The 7500-nt window shown below is 41.6% G+C and overlaps 1 long non-coding RNA gene across 1 annotated transcript; it reads left to right on the top strand.

The window, feature by feature from the left end:
- The first annotated feature begins 717 nt into the window (after positions 1–717).
- LOC135503784 (uncharacterized) lies at positions 718–4045 on the top strand. Its single transcript, XR_010450005.1, has 3 exons — positions 718–751; positions 795–1048; positions 1190–4045. It is a non-coding gene; the product is annotated as an uncharacterized LOC135503784 (long non-coding RNA).
- The last annotated feature ends 3455 nt before the right edge of the window (positions 4046–7500 follow it).

Raw genomic sequence — 7500 nt, 5'->3', positions numbered from 1 at the left:
GTGTAGGTGTGTGTGTGTGTGTGTGTACGTGTGTGTAGTGTGTGTGTGTGTACAGTACGTGTGTAGGTGTGTGTGTGTGTACAGTACGTGTGTAGGTGTGTGTGTACAGTACGTGTGTAGGTGTGTGTGTGTGTACAGTACGTGTGTAGGTGTGTGTGTGTGTACAGTACGTGTGTGGTGTGTGTGTGTACAGTACGTGTGTAGGTGTGTGTGTGTGTGTGTACATGTGTAGGTGTGTGTGTGTGTACAGTACGGTGTGTGTGTGTGTGTGTACGTGTGTAGTGTGTGTGTACAGTGTGTGTAGGTGTGTGTGTGTACGTGTACGTGTGTAGGTGTGTGTGTGTGTACGTGTGGTAGGTGTGTGTGTGTACAGTACGTGTGTAGGTGTGTGTGTGTGTACGTGTGTAGGTGTGTGTGTGTGTACAGTGTGTGTGGTGTGTGTGTACAGGTGTGTAGTGTGTGTGTGTGTACAGTACGTGTGTAGGTGTGTGTGTGTGTAGGTGTGTGTGTGTGTACGTTTGTAGGTGTGTAGGTGTGTGTGTGTACAGTACGTGTGTAGGTGTGTGTGTGTACAGTACGTGTGTAGTGTGTGTGTGTGTACAGTGTGTGTAGGTGTGTGTGTACGTGTGTAGGTGTGTGTGTACGTGTGTGTAGGTGTGTGTGTGTGTACAGTACGTGTGTAGTGTGTGTGTGGAGTCCTAGACACGTGTGTGTGTGTAGGTGTGTGTGTGTGTACAGTACGTGTGTAGGTGTGTGTGTACAGTACGTGTGTAGGTGTGTGTGTGTGTGTGTAGGTGTGTGTGTGTAAGCGTTTGTAGGTATATCACCGTTTCATGTGTATGGATCAGAAATATGATTAAGTGGATTTTTTTTATTTGCCTTTGGAGTTACTTTATTTCTTTAAATGCTACAAATCCAGATGACATTTTTCTATCTATTTTGAAAATGAGCTTTTAGGTGTTTTCTGTTAAGGTAATTCAGTAAAGGTTTCTGAACGCTCTCGTGCAGTTGTGTCAAACTCATTCCACGGAAGGCCGAGTGTCTGCAGGTTTTTGTTTTTTCCTTTCAAATGGATCAGTCCTAGACAAAATGCCCAGATGACATTTTTCTATCTATTTTGAAAATGAGCTTTTAGGTTTTTCTGTTTGACTAAATTAGTAAAGACCTTAGCTGTGTTCATTCAATCAAGGTTTTTGTTTTTTCCTTTCAATGGAGTCCTAGACAACCAGGTGAGGAGAGTTCCTTACTAATTAGAGACCTTAATTCATCAATCAAGTACAAGGGAGGAGGGGAAATCCCCGCAGACACTCGGCCAGCCGTGGAATGAGTTTGACACGTGCTCTAGTGCCAAATTTCTACTTGGTCTCCTGCAACACTTTTTGAACAGGAAAATGAATACTGCTGCAACAGCTGGATCTGGTAAAAATCACTGAGTTTGATGGAGGTATGCTCTCTACAGTTTATAATTTAGATTTAGTCCGATGATGTACTACACATTAATATCGGATCATTCAAAGCCACTAGATTGAGAAGAATAAGATATTAATTTAGATCCATTTTTACAGAGAACTATATTCTGCCATTGACAGCAAGCCAAGATGTTCCAGAGCCAACACTTTATCACTGACCCCTTAACACAGGGTTTCAGATAGCTGTTAATGATGTCCAACACTTTATCACTGACCCCTTAACACAGGGTTTCAGATAGCTGTTAATGATGTCCAACACTTTATCACTGACCCCTTAACACAGGGTTTCAGATAGCTGTTAATGATGTCCAACACTTTATCACTGACCCCTTAACACGGGGTTTCAGATAGCTGTTAATGATGTCCAACACTTTATCACTGACCCCTTAACACAGGGTTTCAGATAGCTGTTAATGATGTCCAACACTTTATCACTGATCCCTTAACACAGGGTTTCAGATAGCTGTTAATGATGTCCAACACTTTATCACTGATCCCTTAACACAGGGTTTCAGATAGCTGTTAATGATGTCCAACACTTTATCACTGACCCCTTAACACGGGGTTTCAGGTAGCTGTTAATGATGTCCAACACTTTATCACTGATCCCTTAACACAGGTTTCAGATAGCTGTTAATGATGTCCAACACTTTATCACTGACCCCTTAACACGGGGTTTCAGGTAGCTGTTAATGATGTCCAACACTTTATCACTGACCCCTTAACACGGGGTTTCAGATAGCTGTTAATGATGTCCAACACTTTATCACTGACCCCTTAACACAGGGTTTCAGATAGCTGTTAATGATGTCCAACACTTTATCACTGACCCCTTAACACGGGGTTTCAGGTAGCTGTTAATGATGTCCAACACTTTATCACTGACCCCTTAACACGGGGTTTCCAAAACGCGGTCCTGGAGCCCCCCCCCCCGGGTGTATATTTTGGCTTTTGCCCTCGCACTCCAGGATCGGGTCTGCCTTAACAGACACGTATCTACTTCATGGCAGAAAAAAATATTTTTGACATATTTTAGTCCATTTATTTGATTGTTGTTTTGTTTTACATTTGGAAATGTTGACGAATGGTGTATTGTTTAGAGTTCTGATTATTATTTCACATTTTAAATTCAAGCAGAAAAATATATTGAAGATTTACATTTTAAATTTTTTATTTAAATTGCATGACAAGTAACTAAAACATATCTTCATGGAAAATTTGAACTGGCTTTACAAAATGTTACGTCAAGATTGTTGTGATGTGGAATTTTGCTGTACCACAATTTCTTGCGCTATATCCTGAAGTCAATATCGCTGTGACCTCTCGAGATGTCTTAGGGCTAGAAACCAGACAGAACTATAATAACGGCTAGTTTTGGTTCAATGTGTTGTTTGGAGGCTGTCGATGCTCTGTTTCCATCTCACCAATCAGATTTAGGATCCAGAGCTACTGATCTACAGTATGTAATGCACCTGCATCGACAGACTACAGATGCATTACATACTGTAGACTACAGATGCATTACATACTGTAGACTACAGATGCATTACATACTGTAGACTACAGATGCATTACATACTGTAGACTACAGATGCATTACATACTGTAGATACAGATGCATCTGGAATCCTATGGAGACTTTCTGGAATAGATAGTTCACGAACTAATGCATTTTTGATCAAGTGTGTCAGTAGCTCCTAAATTCCCAAGTCTTAAGAAGTTACAAGGGAAACCTGGGGAGGATTGGTTTTAGTATCACTTCGTTGCCAAGCAAACCGTCACAAGAAAGAGTGATGAATTAGTCATTATAAAAGACAGAAAAAAAAGATGAGAAACAAAAAAAAGACCTGTTGTGTGTTCCGATTTCCAGACATATTTGCATGAATCTGTATGTGCTGGAAAACAATTGTGGAAAACCTATTTTCTGTTTTGCTGTCACAGCTGTAGTATTCTGTTCACACTTTGGGGTGTATGAATGTTGAATGACAGTCAGTAAAGTTACTTTCCTCTTTTCATCTGGCAACTTCCAATAATTAAGTGTTTAGTATGGGTTGTAGCCAGTTATTGTTGAAATCAACCATGCTCCAGGCAGAAGTTACCATTTAAATCCTCACCTTATCCATCCAAGGGTGAAACCCCTCCAACTAACCTTATATCAGTGTCTGGGGGGGGGGGGGGATTACATCTTGTGACAACCTATGACCCTTGTGTTCACCAACCCTGGTCCTGAGGACCCACTGGGTGTGCAGGCTTTTGTTCTAGCCCAGCACTAACCACACTTGATTAAAGTAATCATCAAGACCGAAGGCTGGACCCACTGCTGTAGGGAATATACGAGTTGGACACGGAGGTTTGAGCAAAACTATCATGAGGTGATGTGATGGAAGTTGTTTATTGGAGGTCTTTTTGTTTTTCTGTCCCGTGACATATTTTACCACGGCATCATGATTTTTGTGGCGTTTTAGTGAGTAGCAGAACACAGCTCTAGAACTTGTGTCCGATTCTGTGTTTGCAATACAACGGTCTTCCCTGTAAGCCCCGATTAGTCGACAATAAAATTACAAATCTTGTTGGAATGAATGCTGGTGTGAGTTTGTTCCCTGGACTCACGAGATGTGCCCGTACTCTGCAGGAGATACGGACTTGGGTAGAGTCTAAAGACGATGAGAAGCTTGATCTATCTAACATGCTACTATTAAAATCAGGACTTACACAAAAGGTTGTTTTTTTACAAAATATTTATTTAAGTTAAATTTACCTCTGTTATGCTGAGGTAAGCCACAAAGTACAAAATAGCATCTGTGTTGTTGCCTTAAAATAAAAGGAGAGATGAGAAGTGACATTCACGTTGGCAGTCCTTGTCAAACGTCAGTCAGTGGTGTTTTGGTTGACAACACAGATAAAAGGCATTGGAACTGCAAGGGAAAAGGTTTTTAACCAGTAGACTGTACACAGAGTACACAAAACATTAGGAACACGTCAAAACATTAAGAACACCTGCTCTTTCCCTGACAGAATGACCAGGTAAATCCAGGTGAAAGCTATAATCCCTTAAAATGTCAGTGTGTTAAATCCACTTCAAATCAGTGTAGATGAAGGGGAAGAGACCGGTTAAAGGATTTTTAAGCCTCGAGACAATATAGAGACATGAATTGTGTTTGTGAGCCATTCAGAGGGTGACTGGGCAAGAGGCAAGATTGAAGTGCCTTTGAACGGGGGTGTGGTAGTAGGTGCACCGGGTTTGTGTCAAGAACTGCAACGCCACTGGTTTTTCCACACTCAACAGTTTCCCGGTTATCATTAATGGTCCACCAGCCAAAGGACATCCAGTCAACTTGACACAACAGTGGGGCACAATGGAGTCAACATAGGGGTGGTGGGGGTGCAACTCAATATTAAACATTGCTCCAGTCAGTCAATATGTGATAAATAATATCATTAGAATAATTAGAGAGACTCAGCCCTGAGATTTAGACACGGAAACAACATTACAAACCAAAACACATTTCACAACCAGTGAAATAATAGTTCAACAGTCATATTTGGTACAACGCATCGGTTTGATTAAAGCAGCAATTAAGGAAAGTGGCTGGCGATCATTTAGCTCAGTATTGGAAACAAATCTGTTTCCCTGCAGCACAGAGAACAAAAACAGAGAGAGAGAGAGAGGGGAAAAAAAGACAGCCGTGTTGCTAGGTAGAATAGTTTGATGTGTAGCTATACTAGAATACCACTTAGAACACATACCCAATACATTGCTTTATTCCAGGTGCTATATAAGTGTGGATATTGGAACACACATGTGTATCTCCTGCTGTGTAGGGAATCCTCTCCCAGGGAGTGGGCCTGCTGTAAAATTCACCATCACTGCTGTTCTGAGCTCCCAGTACACAGACAGACTGACTTCACAGGACTCAGACAGAAACACAATGCCCCTATTGCCACAACGGAAAAGCACAGAGACAACGACCACCAGACAACCACAGTGACATCTCCTAAATGTACAGGTCTATCAGACCTGCTGTTGACATCTACAGCAGAAGGAGCAGGGTAGCTGCCCTGGTTAGTTGTGTTGATGCAACAGAAGACAACGTCCTGGTTAGTTGTGTTGATGCAACAGAAGACTTGTCCCTGCACCAAAGCTGGTGAGGAGAAAGACAGAGTAGTTTAGAAGAGAACAGGTGAGAGAGAGAGAGAGAGAGAGAGAGAGAGAGGACTTCAGCCTGACAGATGAAAAGGAGAAGGTTGAACATGACCATGCTAACCAAAATTAACTGCTACCCGGTAAAGGATCATGTAAACCCAAACATGTGGTAGATGGTTAGAAACTAGAGACTGACCGTAGCGCTACTGGTCTATACTTAGTGGAATTCTACAGACGTAGAGGTGATCTAAAATCAAGTCAGTTCACCTCAATTGATGTACATAAAAAAAAACAGTGCACTAGTTTAAACATATGATGCATGTGTAAGGTATTGTGGGTAATGGGAGTGTTGGCTTTGGGTTACTATCTTTGTAAATGTAATTCAAGAAAATAAAGAAACTAAAATGTAATGAGTCCCAGTAAAAACAGCCAAGGAAAGTTAAGAGCACATGACTGGTAATGAAGATGTGTGGACCAATCACTTTAGTCTCTGACAGCTGAGTCAGCGAGATAGATAAAGCCATGGTGTCAATGAAACAAACAAGTTCTCTGTACTGATGATACTAACGACTACAGTGCATTCAGAAAGTATTCAGATCCCTCGACTTTATCCACGTTACAGCCTTATTCTAAAATTTCATAAATAATTCTCAATCTCAAACACAATAACCCATTATGACAAAAAGGTTTTTAGAAATGTTTACAAACGTACTAAAAATTAAAAACAGAAATACCTTTTTTACATACGTATTCAAACCCTTTGCTATGAGACCCAATTTTGCTCGTGTGCATCCTGTTTCCATTGATCATCCTTGAGATGTTTCTACAACTTGATTGGAGTCCACCTGTGGTAAATTCAATTGATTGGATATGATTTGGAAAGGCACACACCTGTATATATAAGGTCTCACAGTTGACAGTGCATGTCAGAGCAAAAACCAAGCCATGAGGACAAAGGAATTGTCCGAGGAACTCCGAGACAGGATTGTGTCGAAGTACAGATCTGGGTAAAGGTACCAAAAAAATGTCTGCAGCATTGAATGTCCCCAAGAACACAGTGGCCTCCATCATTCTTACATGGAAGAAGTTTGAAACCACCAAGACTCTTCCTAGAGCTGGCCACCCGGCCAAACTGAGCAATCAGGGGAGAAGGGGTTTGGTCACGGAGGTGAACAAAAACCTGATGGTCACTCTGACAGAGCTCCAGAGTTCCTCTGTGGAGATGGTTGTCCTTCTGGGTGGCTCTCCCATCTCTGCAGCACTCCACCAATTAGGCCTTTATGGTAGAGTGGCCAGACGGAAGCCACTCCCCTCAGTAAAAAAGCACATAACTGCCCACTTGGAGTTTGCCAAAAGGCACCTAAAAACTCAGACCATGAGAAACAAGATTCTCTGGTCTGATGAAACCAAGATTTAACTATTTGGCCTGAATGCCAAGTGTCACGTCTGGAGGAAACCTGGCACCATCCCTACGGTGAAGCATGGTGGTGGCAGCATCACGATGTGGGGAAATGTAACATTTCAGTTCATTTTTAATACATTCGCAAAAATGTCTAAAAACCTGTTTTTGCTTTGTCATTACAGGGTATTGTGTGTAGATTGGTGAGGGGGATTTTTTTTTTTTAAGAATCCATTTTAGAATAATGTAACAAAATGTGGGGAAAAAAAGTCAAGGGGTGTGAATACTTCCTGAATGCACTGTATGTTGGGGCGAGTCGTGGATTAGATGCTACAGGCCAGGGTGAGTCCACTTTGGTGAGGGTTATGCATACATGCCTTAACTCTATATGATTTAACAGTTCCATAAGTTAAAGTGCCACTCCAAAGTGCTTTCAGCAACATCCCTCAGTAGAGGAAGTACATTCACAAAATGAATATACGATACAG

The sequence above is a fragment of the Oncorhynchus masou genome, chromosome 18, assembly GCF_036934945.1.
Source record: "Oncorhynchus masou masou isolate Uvic2021 chromosome 18, UVic_Omas_1.1, whole genome shotgun sequence".
Lineage (NCBI taxonomy): Eukaryota > Metazoa > Chordata > Actinopteri > Salmoniformes > Salmonidae > Oncorhynchus > Oncorhynchus masou.
The sequence above is the reverse complement of the archived record's forward strand: the minus strand, read 5'-3'. Positions and strand labels throughout refer to the sequence as shown.